Below are 13,953 nucleotides of genomic sequence, written 5' to 3'. Positions count from 1 at the left end.
CGATGGCTCAGGCCTTTAACCTTACCTTTTAGGAGACAGAAGCAGGTGGATCTCTGTGAGTTTGAAGTCATTCTGATATACATAGTGGGTACAGGGACAACCAGAACTATTTAGTGAGACCCTGTCTCTAAAAACAAACAAACAAACAAACAAATAAAAAACAAAATAGTGGAAGAGAGACAGGAGAAAATAGAGAAGAGGAACAGAATGAGGTCAAAAGGAAAAACATGTTAGTTTACAACAGAGAAGAGGCAAATTAAAAGGCAAATAATCCTACTCAATGGTTTTCTTAAGAAGCTTTTTCTGGAAAACTTGCCTTGTAGAAATTGCTGAGACTTAATTTCACTGGAGAAATTGGAAAAATTATAGCATCTGTAAAATAAATGATATGTCAAGAGGTGGCGATTCTTTGAGAAAGTATATAAGCCTAGGAAAGGGACTCAATAAATGTTTGTAGGTAGGGTCATTAAGTGAAAGTGTCTTATTTGTTGAGATCCCATTTCCAGTAGACATTTTTCATGACCTGACAAAATTAAGCACACCTCTTCTCAAGGGGCAAGTCTGCATTTCAGTTAATTTCCTGTTTCAGTGGAATAAAGAGTTCGAGTCAGCAAGTAACAGCCGCCACACATAGAGCTGCCGCTCTGATCCCATCAGGTTTATTCCCAGTCACAGGCAGACCCAAGCCATCAAGGACTGGCCCGTAGCTCTTTTGACCTCTGCCTAAAGGTGATGAAGGTTGAAGCAAATCCCTTAGTGGTCTGAGATGTTGGAGGTTGGTAATTCAAAAGATGCTCTATTTGGATAACTGGCTTACAATGGAACTGAGCCTGTCTGAGCAAATCCCTGACAATACCTTAAAGAACATCCTGGTTGTTTGTGTTGCTTAAATGAAGACTAGGTACACTGTGATACCTAATTATTACTTGGGACCTCAAGGAGTCAGGATTGTTTATAAGTAAATGGAGTGTAAACTAGAGGGCAGTCTGGGTGACATAGAACAAATCTGTCTCAGAAAAGAAAAAACATGATCCAACAAATCAAGCATAATATTTTGGTTCATTTTTCTTTTTGTAAAAAAGCATACTTTTTAAACAAAGAAACCATTTAAACAACAAATTTACCACCTTTTATATGCTTCCTTGTAGACAGCTTTGTGGAAAGCAGCAATGAGCTCTTGGAAGGGACACACAGCTCTGCATTAGTGTTGAAGGCAGGGGTGTGGTTTGGTGGGAGAGCATTTCCCTTGCACATCTGAGGAACTGGATTCCATCACACATACACACATCTCTGCACCAGAAAGCAAAACAACAACAGATAACACACCTCACTCCCATTTGCTTCTAATTAGAACCTTGCTCCATGAAATCATAGGTTTCCATGCGTGAACAATTTTTTTATTCAGTAAAAAGTTATGAAGTCCCAAGCTTAGGGAGGTTGGATGGGTGGGATAGAGTAAAGGTGGTGGGAGGTGGGGCTATGCAGCATCAGTACCCTGGTTAGACACAAACATTTTGGAAGTCTAAGGGAACAAATGACCTTGTCTCAGCATCAGAGACTGACCTCCTTCCCTCCCACCAGCACAGCCAGCTCTTCCTTTGCCTACTTCTGTAAGTCAACAAGAAAAACGGCATTCCCTGCAAGTTTTCTTATTTTTCTCATCAAAATAGAACCTTCTTTTGTGTACCTACACGTAAGTGTCCCCGATGAAGCGCCACATTCAAAAGCAGCTATAAGTAAAAAGAACTCGCTCTTATCATAAATAAAAGATTGTATATGTGAACTTATTTGGAGTAAAATCTTGCAATAAAAATATAATTTATACCCTAGTTTCTTCTGTGTATTCTATGTAATATCCTAGTAAAATATTTCCACTTTACGGCATGTACCTATTAAAATCATTCCTTATAAAACTGTCGGCATCAAATAAAATACAAAAACTTGGAAGAAAAAGCAGAGGGGAAAGAGAATATATCAAAAAGGGGTGATAAAAGGCAACAGAAAGATGCTTGTGAAAATTCTCCTAGTGAGACATAAATAACAGTAATAAAGAGGCAGGAGAAAGTGCTTATAACTAATAAGGATATTTTAAGGTAAGAAATACTTAAATAGTTCTTATGATGTCATTCTCTTCTCTGTGCTAATAAAGAGTGCTGTCATCATAATAAAACTCAGATGAAACCCTTCTGGTGAGGTAGAATCACTTTACAAAATAAGTCAATTAAAAAGAAAGGGTCCCAGTAATGGCCATTATTATCAAAGAAGAGGTTGCCTATCATTTGACAGATTTGGAGGCAGCCCTCCATCCTGTAGGTGGGGTTGCAGGCTCCCAGTCAAATATGAAACTATGGAAATGGAACTTTCATTCTTGGTCATAGTTACAAATTCTATTTAAACGATTAAAAAAAAAAAACCCTACAGATACAGCATGTTGTACAACTACTATTAACACTGTCTCTCTTTCTCATGGGGAGGAGGGTGTTATGTTTATGACCACTTGAGAGTAAGCTACAAATTATGATACTCATTTACTCCTAAAACTTCAGCTTATATTTTTTGTGTTCCCCTTTCACATATTTAAATTACCAGAATAAGGAAAATAATGTTTAAATACTTAGTATTACCTAATACATAGGTTTTGATCAAATGCTGCCATCTGTCCCAATGTGTCCCGTTATAGACATCAGAGACAGAAAAGAACAGACAGACAGAGAGCTAGGCTGGGGGGGGGGGGCGGGTTGTGACAGGGAGCAGGTAGAACAAACATTTATTGGTCAAAATTTCTCATCCTGCCCCTGTTTACCCATTGCTTTGTCATACCTGGTTTGTCTCCTTTCACTTGTAACATCTCTTTAGTCTGTTTATTGTGACTGTCACATTTTGGAAAAGTATAACTCAATTGCTTTGCAGAATGAAGGCTTGGTTTAGACTGACATTTGCTCATAGATGCACCCAGGTCACTCAATTTAAGAGAAAGACCACAGGGTGATATGTTTTTTCCAGTGAGCCATGCTAAGAAGTAGATAATGACTCACCCCATACATGTTGATAACTGATCAAGTGATGTCCCTCATCAAATTACCACTTCCACTTTAACACTTAAGTGGAGATTGTTAACATCCAGTGTAAACCCTGCTCATTCAGTTTTATCCAGTTCTTTCAACATTTGCAGATGTCTCTTGCCAAATGTATCCTTTCATGGTTAAGGACAACCAAGCTCCATTGAAATGGCACACCAATATCCCTGCAGAATCAGAGGGATCTATTTGACACTTGGACAATTAAATGCTCCTTATTTTGACTACATTGTATAGAAAGTAAAGGTCAATAAAATTACCCTGGATAATAGGAATATACAGAACAGAAATGTGTTTTCTGTGCACCAGTAATCCTCGGTGGACAGTGAGGTCTTGTTGCCATCAAAAGGCCATGGGTTGAGGAGAGTTGGCAAACACTGCCGAATTTTTCTTTCAAGAGAAATTAACCTTTGGTTTAGAACATGAAATAACTGTTTTTCTTCAAAATACTCCTTGTACTTTTGTGGGAAGTCATTGTAGATTACATAAGCATCAAGTGTACACACACACACACCAAGCTATGTACAGCCTGAGCTGTAGTAGATCATTGACATCTGGTTCCTGGTAGCATTATACTTCCATTACTCTCTTCTTTCCTTTGCTACAACTGCATATTTGCCCATATTATCTTCCTAGGTAATTCTATTAGGCAACTTGAAACTTTGTGGAGTAACCCTGGAGAATAAGCAGATTGAGAAGTTTAAGAAAAGTATCCACAGCTTCTCTGCCTCAGCTTGCAAAGTCTAGTGTCTCCTCCACAAAGCTGACCTCATTTTGTCCCTCCCTCTCAACATAACATTCCTGAGGAAGAGAAGAGGAAACCAATTCACATGAAACTTGACATCCGTCCCATTGGCCAGGCCAGTGACTTCTGCCTCTGTAGTTCAGATTTAATGAGCGCCACATGGAATCAGCCCTTGCTGACATCCTTATCCCAAACTGCAAGCAACACCACCTAAATTACTTTTCTCATCAAACTGTTGGAAAAATCATTATCAAAAGTGTTCCCAGAGCTGGAGACATAGCTCAGTGGTAAAGTGGAGTGATGGGGAGAGGCAGCCTCTGTGACCTGGGGAAGGTCCAACTCCATGCACCTTCAGGCCCTGCTCCACTTTGTCTTAGTGCAGACACTTGACCCCTCTGTGCCACTGTTTTCTAGTGATAACAGGAGTAGTAGGAACAGCTACTTCACGAAGCCATCAGAAGACTCCAATAACATAATACTGGCTGCTGTTCTTGGCATGTAAGCTCTCAAAAAATGCAAACTATTTACTTCTGGTCCGTTCTGGTTTCATCACCAACTGAATATGCGCAGTCCCATGTCATTTGCCTTTTCCAGAGGAGATGTGAACATCTATTCACCCCAGAGAGAGAACCAAAGGCAAATCAAGGAAGTTATCCATCCAAGTTTAGCCTAGTAAATTGGTGAGCTTATTGGGATTATTTACGGGAGCCTGGATGGCTTCAAAGCAGCTGAAAAGACCATCCCAGCAAAGGCGAGACTCACAGAGCCACTTCACTGAAACTCCCTATATGGTTTGCAATCTGCTTCACTGGCTATGGTCTCTCTCCCCAGTAGCCTTTAAGGCTTTTAAACCCTGGGGAGGAGCCTTGTGAATCTTGCACATTTCAAAATTATTCTGAGACTTGGCTTATTTGCATGCCAGGGTTTGTAAGTTTTATTTTTATGTCATCTTCATAACTTCAGGATGGAATGTTTCAGATGAGGAAATTACCTTACAATACCCTTCCTAAGTGGAGACAAACCTCTGTGATTAAAAGCATGTATTTCTCTTCCAGAAGACCCCAGCTGGATTCCTAGCATCCCCTCTGGCAAATCCCAACCATCTATAACTCAGCCTCAGGAGGACTAGGAACTTCTGGCCTCTGCAGGTACCAGCATTCTCAGGGCACTTGTACTCCTGCGCACATTATCCTCTTCCTCATACACACACACACACACACACACACACACAGACAGACAGACAGACAGATATACTTATAAAATAATAAAAATCATTCTTAATTTTTAGAGGTCTGGAGAGATGCTTTAACAGTTGAGACCACGAGTTGCTTTTGCAGAAGCTGTACATGGACTTGGTCTCCAGCCCCGAAAAAGCAGATATGACTCTTGGTTGAAAGGGTTACAATCCTTCCTTCTGGCCTTTTCGGGCACTACACAAACATCGTTCACAGACATATACACAGGAAAAACACCAATACGCATACAATAAAATAAACAATTTTTTTAAAAAATTTTTAAATGTAAAAGGATATGATTACAGTATTAATTACACAATTCTACATTCAAGAATATTTTGCAAAGCATTTAGGATAACCAACAGGCTTCCAAAGGTATAGAGACCTTATTTGCTTTGGTCTCATTGCCCCTAACATTGAGCTGCATACAACAGGTGCTCAATAAGATATCTTAGTAAATCTTTGTAAAAAGTGGTCCCTGGCAGCAGTTAACAAGGCAGCCATAAAATGCAGGTATAAATCTCACTCCTCTAAGCCTGCTCTACATAAAATTCACAATAGGCACCATTTGTTGTTAAATTCAAGCTATGTGAAATGTTTCTAGATCATGCTAACATATTCGGATGCATGCTCCCCTCAAGTAATGTATTCTCGCAGGAATGAGTCCCCAGACCTGCCCCAGCAGCTGACTTTTATCAACAATTAGGAAAAGAGGCATTTGTTTGATTACTCACCCAGTTTCTGAACAAATGACTCCTCAGACAACCATTGCAAACACACCTCCCGCCCCCACCCCCACCAGCGTTTTCAAGATGAGGCTTCTCATTCGGAGCATGCTAGGAATGTAATCAAGGCCCTCTGTGGATATAAGTTAATTATCTCCTCGGGCTATGAACAAACACATGGGCTTGGTTTCTGACCATGTTGCCTAATGAGAGGGCACCCCAAAGGAGCGGAGGAGCTTGTCAGCTCCCACCCCCAAAGCCCTTTATGGCATCTGGGACTCCTGGTTCAAAATGATCCTGGCCTCTCTGCCCCAGGCTTCTCGTTGCCCCTGGTCCGGCCGTGCTACACACTGAAGGAAGCTCCTTCATCCTCCTCCTGTCCAGCCTTTGCCCGTGTCTCTGGGGTGGGGTTCCCCAGGGGCTCACCTGCTGACTCCTGCAGTCCCACACACTGCCCAGCGTGGTGCCGCTCTGGAAGGCTGATCTTGCTCTCTGAGCCTCCCAGGATAGATAAGGGAAAGAAATCAGCTTTTCTGGCCTCTCACCATGCTGCCGGGGACAGCAGGACCCAAAGACTCAAACAGAAATCACCTGCCTATCTCCGTGTTTTAAACTTCAGCTTTAATCCAGCTCAGAGTGGGATTAGCTGCCTCAGAGGCTGCTAATTGCCAGATGGCCGCTGATAGCTGGCGGAGGAAGCCTTGTGTCAGAGCTTCTCTAGCGACTTTAAAGTCACAATGGAAGGGGATCTTAGGAGGCAGGCCCAACTTTCATGTCTTCAGTGTAGCAGCGGAGAAACTGAGACCCAGCAGGCACAGGGGTTTGCTCTCAGGGTACATGGTGGGTTAACAGGAGGTGTCTGGGAGGTTTGGCAGATTGTATTGGAGTTGAGAAGAGAGTTCTAGGAAGGAGGAAACCTAATTTGTTGAAAACTCCCTTTGCTCCACACCAAGGATAGACTACTTTGATGTTTAATACCTGAGATCCACGATCTGACTACATAAGTTATCTTGGTTTTACTGCGTTGGGTACAGATTGCACCAAGCATATCAGATAATCTTCAAAGGAGTGGTCCTTATTCTTTTTCAAATCTTTATGTTATGTTTATAAGTATTTGCCAGCATATAGGAGGACACATCATGTGTGTCCCTGATGAGAATGTTGGATCCCTTGGAACTAGAGTGGTACAAGCTGCAGTGTGGGTGCTGGGAACTAAGTCCCACTGCGGCAGAGGTAGTGCTCCCAACCACTGACTGACTATACAGGAATCCCTTGCAGGATGAGTTCAGATCCAAATTGCTGAGCATGAACATATTTTCTTCTTGTCTTCTACTACAAAATGTCAACACAACTTTGTATATATGATGTTACAGACCCTCATCACACTACCTCATCAAGATAGGTAATCACACAGGACATTCACCATTTTTTTAGCAACTTGAATGTTCTGAATTCTGAAATGTACTTATTTTTGATGGTTTTAGGAAAGACTTCGTGGACCCATAAAGCCTGTTACAGAACACAGAAAAAAATGAGAAGTTTGGCTACTACTTTAAAATGTTAGCAGGCCTTGGACAAAGTCATCACAAATCAATTTGTCTCAAAAGGGGGCGGGGAGAAGAAGTCTGATTTCTTTTGATTATGAAAACAAACTTCACTGAACTATATTCACCTTTAAAAAAAAAAAAAAGGATATAAAGTCCATATTGCGAGTCTCCCAATTCATGCACTGAAATCCTAACTCCTAGTGGCTCCGACTGTGGCTGTGTTTGGAAACAATGGGGTCCTCGAAAGTTAATTCCGTTAAAGCAAGGGCCTCTGGGTAAAGGCTCTTAGTGCTTATCCAATAGCATTTTCCTTTATAATAATCAGTGGAAATCTTCACACAGGCAAAAAGCAAAGGCCATGTGAGGACGTCCTGAGAAGACAGAGGCTGTCTACAAGCCAAGAAGAGAGGCTTCAAAAGAAACCAACTCAGCCAACACCTTGACCTCAGACTTCCAGGCTCCAGACCTGGAAAAACAAACATTTCTGTTATTTAGCCAACCAGTCTGTGGGGCTTTTGCTCTGTTTGTTCTAACAACCCTGACAAACTAATCAGGGGGCGCGGGGGGGGGGGCTTTACTATTCAAATTTAAATAGGTAGATGTTGGTACCCATTCCACCATCATAAAAACACTTTCTTCCCTCTTGGCACCACTTTCAAGAACATGCGAAAGAATCCCAAGGACATTTTGTCTGTACAAATGGTTCGGGTTACTAGTTTAATAAAAAGAAAGAAAATCTGACCAGCCCATCACAGGGCCAAGTGTACGTCTGCTCTTATTCTTGAGCTACACACGCCTTGCCTTCCTTCTCTGAAAGCTTGTGACTATGCTGAGGAATTAGCTCAGTGGTAAAGCATTTGCAATGAAGCACAAGGCCTTTGGTTCAGTACCCAGTACCAGAAAAGGAACAGAAAGAGAGAGGAGGGGAAAGGAGGGAGGAGGAAGGAAAGGGAAGGAAGGAAAAAAAGAAAGAAAGAAAGAAGGGAGGGAGGGAGGGAGGGAGGGAGGGAGGGAAGGAAGACAGCCTACTGATAGCACATGCCTATGATCCCAGTGCCTAAGAGGTGGAAGTGAAGGCTTAGGAGTTTAAGGCAATGTTTGACTACATAGCAAATGTGAGGAAAACTTGGATTATCTACTACTCAAAGATGATGGGGGCAGTGCATATGACTCAATATATATCATTCTTATCCTTGGTACAGATATCAGCACCTCCTGACTCAGGAATGATGGACCATAGTGACAGATGCCGGTATGCTTAAAGCTGCACCAGTCGAAATGGTCCTCTGTCAGTTCTTATGATCCATCCTTCAGTGTCTGAGCACTCAAAGCTGCTGTTTGCTTGTTCTGCCCTTTCTTGTGTACCTATCCATCTTCCTTAAGGCACCTACATAGGAGAAAGCTTAGGAAGTTCCACCTCAAAGCACATGCTCTGACCTGACACTTTGCCCTAAGTGTCTTGATTCTCAGAAGTAAAGGCCCTTTCCTTACCCAGCCCATACCTGTCTATTCTTGTCTAGCAGCTGCCTTATTATGCCCATGAGGGAATCTGACCTTGTGATACTCAAATAAAATAACAGCAAGTTGAATCATGCTAAGAAAAAAGGATACACCAAAAAAAAAAAAAAAAAAAAAAAAAAACCGAGAATTCAGTGTCAACAGAAAACCTTGTACTCATAAAAAAAAAAAAAAGTCAAAGGAGATGGTGTACTAGTTCTAAAAATAAAAGAAGAAAGGAATCAAATCATCTTTAACCACAAGTAATAAAATGGAATGGTTCTTATTGTTTGGGGAGCAATATTTAAATGAATCAACCAATAAATGATTAGAAATGACATTTTAAAAATATTTAGAAATTAAGAAGTTTTGCCTGTTGGCATAAGTCAGCCAGAAAAACAAATGCCATTCCAATTCAGTTAAGGTTAAGTTGCATATACAAACACAATAAAAGGTATTTCTTTGCATACACAGTTTCAACAGGATTGAATAGTCTTTTTGTCCACGACTTGGAAAAGAATCTGCATGTTCTGGCAGTGGAGTGATGTGTGTGCTGGTAAATCTCTCATTCATGATTATATTCATCAAGACAGCTGTTTTCAATGGCTATTGTTCCAGCACCCAGCTTCAGTTACCATCTCTGCAAGTGACATGTACCCACATGAAAACACTAAACTGTCCATTGCTCTGTGTTGAAACTGTGGATGAAGAGACTGCAGCTCTGTCTTTCCACCAGAGACCACAATCTTCTCTTGAAGCCAAGCAGGATGTTCGACAATCATGGGACTGCATTGTGTCATCTCTCCCTCCTCTGAGACTGCTTCCAGGAGCTTCCCTTGGTTGTGCCACCACAGCCCCCCCCTGAGGTATATTGCAAGGGATGTTTATGCTTGCTGCAGACTGAAGTACTAAGTACTAAGTAAGTACCAAGTACCACTAAGTACTACGGTGGAACACGTGGCTTATTGTGTCAACTGTCTCTCCTTCTCACTTGCCTCCATGAAGAAGTTTGTCTCTGTATTCAATACCAGAATACCTGTGATCCTTTTAAGTGACTAGTCCACTTCTATTGGCATGGGATGGCAATGCAATTTGTGCAGTTGGCCTTTTTCTATCATCAGTGCGTATGGAATGCTTTTGTCTAATATGGTAGAGCCGACAGCACATAAGTAGAACAAGCACCTTGTTTCTGGCAGCCTCATTCCTCAGCCTTAGGCACTTTCACAAGCTAACTTCCGGAATACTACACTACATGGTACAGCATGATCTACCCATCATTGTATCCAATGGGTTCGTGCTCTGTCTTTTCCCCTCCTCTCTTAACATTTTTATGTGGGTTTAATTCTCCTCCAGATGACATCTCTCGGTGATCCTGTCTCACTTGTTCTAAGGCACACACTATCTCCTGCATCCTTGGCTGGTTACTCGGAGATATGGCACTGCCTTTCATCACACACATTTGAAAAGTCAATGCTTGAGACTTCCAAGTTTGACAAATAATGCAGACGTTCGGGGACTTTTTTCAACCCAGGAATCAGTCTAAGCAATCACATGAGGCTTGTACAGGTGTGAAAATATTGGCTAAGTAGTGAAGCTTAAGGGCAAACTGAAGGCAGCTTAATGTACGAGTCTGTAGATGGCTGCTCTGAATCTCTCATGGTACAGGTAACAGACTGTGACAGAGAGGCTGCAGGACATGGATTTGAAGCAGAAGTGCTCCTCTTCCTTCTTGTGTGTGGAACAAATAAAACCCTCTGGACTCAGCATCTCAGAAACTTGCTTGTCTGTTACACTGGCCTGATACTTACAGCTTCCTTATCTCCAAGAATAGGCCTTTGGACAAGAATGGGGGGTCACGGAGATGGGCAGAGAGATACTTTGTAAAGGTCTTTGTGGTGTCTTTCCTTTCCTGGCATGAGATCTGAAAATGTGAGATCCATCTAAGGGCCCAGGAAACACTCAGTCTTGGGGAACGGGAAGGTGGGGACCCTCACAAATATAAGGTATGTCATGACCTAATACAAAAAGCAATGGCAGAGTGACAGATTTGGGAAGATGAGACATAGGTGGACACCTGTTAGTCTGCAGGGTAGAACTACCAAGTAAAGGTCTGTCAGTTTTCATTTAGGTCTAGAATTCAGAGGAGATGGTCTGACACAGATAGAAATAGTCAGAAACTTTGACTGTCTGGTAAACATATGTAGGTCTTCTTTGGCAAAGGAAACATGAACTCCTCTCCAGGTGCAGAGCCCCAGGAGTTCCCACTTGTCTCTTTCTACTACTCCACAGCAGATTTCCCGAAATGTAGGGACTTTAGCATCATACTTACTAACTTGATTCTTCTGCAGGTCAGGAACCTGAGCATGCAGCTTGGGGGTTGGGTAGGATTCTGTGAGGTTTGGCATTTAATCAAGGTATATTCTCATCTGAAAGCCAGATTGGAGAAGGAGCTATTTTCATGCTCGTCCCTGTTGTTTGAAGAATCGCTTTCATATGGCTGAGACCCCAGCTACTCATTGACTAACAGTTTGAAGACTAACAGTTTGAAGGTGCCACTAGTAACTAAAAGCCTGTTGTGGGTTTTCCAATGACCATTTACTCCATCCAAAGCAACAAAGAAACCGACTGTGAATCTGTAAGCCAAATGGAATCTTATATATTGTAGGGGTGGAATCCCATTTCTTGATTATATTCTCTTGTTGAGAGTCAAGCCTTTACACACTCTGAGTACATGAACAAGAGACTAAGATGGTCATCCTTGAGTGTCCACCACAGCTTCCATGGATGTGAACGATAAGTAAACATAACCAGAAAGCCATCCTTGAGGAGCAAGCACAGTGGTAAGGACAAAGCACACACCAGACTCATGGCCTGAAGGGCACATCTGATAAGAGATGCAGAAGACAGGGAACTGGGAAGTTTGAAGGGGAAAGTACGACTGCCAATTGCACACTACAATCATATTGCCAGTGCTGCTGCTCCTTGCTAAACAAACTCATTAGTATAATTCCATTGTGTTTGTCTTTATTGGCTATGTCAGAAGGGCTGAGGATGGCAGGAGGCAAACAAGCTAATCTGACAGTAATCCTCAAAATGTTTTTTTCTGAGGTATTCTTAGGAGATTTTGTTGGCATAGAGAGCAGAGCACTGAATGGTCACAGCGATTGTCCTAAGAGTAGTTCAGCTGACTGATTTCTCCCATTTTCCTACCCAGAATAAATTTAATAACATGCTATAAAGAGAAGAGCCCTGAAAACTTTTGCAATGAGAAGCTTACATGAAACACCAACTTCGTGGTAGATTAAAAAAAAAGAGAGAGAGAGATGTTGAAGATCTTCCTTCTGAGCCCAGCGGAGGCCACTAAGGGATCCAGAGTGCTCTCCATGCCACAGGACCTCCAGATCACCTCGGGATCACAGATGAGTGGAACGAAACATCAACTCCAAAGAATCGTGGAGGGTCTTGTGCCAGCAGGAGCAGGGACAAAGGAACCGCGCCCTACCAGAGGCTGAGATCCATTCAGGTCCCCACCAACTTCTGCGTGAACCTGGCCTAGGGCATCTAGGGCACCAGAGGACTCTCCATGACACAGGACCCCTAGCACACCCAGGACCTCCTGATCACCTGAGAGCAGATGGGCAATAGAAGCAACTGAGCTTCTTGGTCAGGATCCTGTCAGGCCCTTCATCCTCAGCCAGGAGGCAGAACTGAGACCCAGACCCCTGGGCACTTTCCTTGCCAGAGGAGAGTAGGCCTACAGGGAGAGTTCTGACGCCAGACTCAGGAGGTGGATCAGAGCTCCAAACTGTTGTACACCTGCCCTGAAAGAGGAGAGCTTGCCTACAGAGAGTGCTCTGACCACTGGAACTCAGGAGAGAGTTGGACTCCCAGGAGTGCTGACAGAGGCTAAAAGAATCACAGGAGGATCAAGCTCCAACCAGAGACAGCTTGAAAATTAACACCAGAGATTTCCAGATGGCGAAAGGCAAATGTAAGAATCTTACTAACAGAAAGCAAGAACACTGGGCATCATTAGAACCCAGTACACACACCACAACGAGTCCTGGATACCCCAACACACCCAAAAAACAAGATTCCGATTTAAAATCATATCTCATGATGGTGGTCGAAGATTAAAAGAAGGGCATTAATAACTCACTTAAAGAAATACAGGAGAACACTGCCAAACAGGTAGAAGCCCTTAAAGAGGAAGCACAAAAATTCCTCAAGGAATTACAGAAGAATACTGCTAAACAAGTAGAAGCCCTTAAAGAGGAAACACAAACATCTCTCAAGGAATTACAGGAGAACACTGCTAATCAGGTAGAAGTCCTTAAAGAACTACAGGCAAACACTGCTAAACAGGTAGAAGAAACACAAAAACCCTTAAAGAATTACATAAAAACACAACCAAACAGGCAAGGGAATTGAACAAAACCATCAAAGATCTAAAAATGGAAGTAAAAACAATGAGGAAAACCCAAAGGGAGACAACTCTGGAGATAGAAACCCTAGGAAAGAAATCATGAACCATAGATGTGAGCATCAGGAACAGAATACAAAAGATGGAAGAGAAAATCTGAGGTGCAGAAGATTCCATAGGAAACATGGACACAAAAATCAAAGACAATGTAAAATGCAAAACTATCCGAACTCAACACATCTAGGAAATATAGGAAGCAATGAGAAGACCAAACCTATAGATAATGGGAGTAGATGAGAATAAAGATTTTCAACTTAAAGGGCAAAATTATAGAAGAAAACTTCCCAAACCTAAAGAAAGTGGTGCCCAAGAACATACAAGAAGCCTATAGAACTGCAAATAGAGTGGACCAGAAAAGAAATTCCTCCCGACACATAAAAAATCAGAACAACAAATGCACTAAATAAAGATAGAATATTAAAAGCAGTAAGGTAAAAAGGTCAAATGACATTTAAAAGCAAGCCTATTAGAATTACTCCAGACTTCTCACCAGAGACTATGAAAGCCAGAAGATCCTGGACAGATGATATACAGACACTAGCAGAACTCAAATGCCAGCCCAGGCTACTATACCCAGCAAAACTCTCAATTACCATAGATGGAGAAATCAAAGTATTCCGTGACAAAACCAAATTTACACAATA

The 13,953-nt window shown here is 42.0% G+C and overlaps 2 long non-coding RNA genes across 2 annotated transcripts in view; both read right to left on the bottom strand.

Moving 5' to 3' along the window:
• The window catches only part of Gm32442, a 48,877-nt gene extending 41,589 nt beyond the window's left edge, over nucleotides 1-7,288 (bottom strand). Inside the window, exon 1 of the long non-coding RNA XR_001780544.1 lies at nucleotides 6,209-7,288. This is a non-coding gene — a long non-coding RNA (predicted gene, 32442). The remainder of the gene's footprint in view (nucleotides 1-6,208) is intronic.
• Nucleotides 1-13,953, bottom strand: part of Gm9548 — a 244,998-nt gene that overhangs the window by 170,989 nt on the left and 60,056 nt on the right. The window lies entirely within an intron of this gene.

Source organism: Mus musculus, chromosome 12, assembly GCF_000001635.26.
Source record: "Mus musculus strain C57BL/6J chromosome 12, GRCm38.p6 C57BL/6J".
NCBI classification, from domain to species: domain Eukaryota; kingdom Metazoa; phylum Chordata; class Mammalia; order Rodentia; family Muridae; genus Mus; species Mus musculus.
This window is presented reverse-complemented; position numbering and strand designations above follow the sequence as displayed.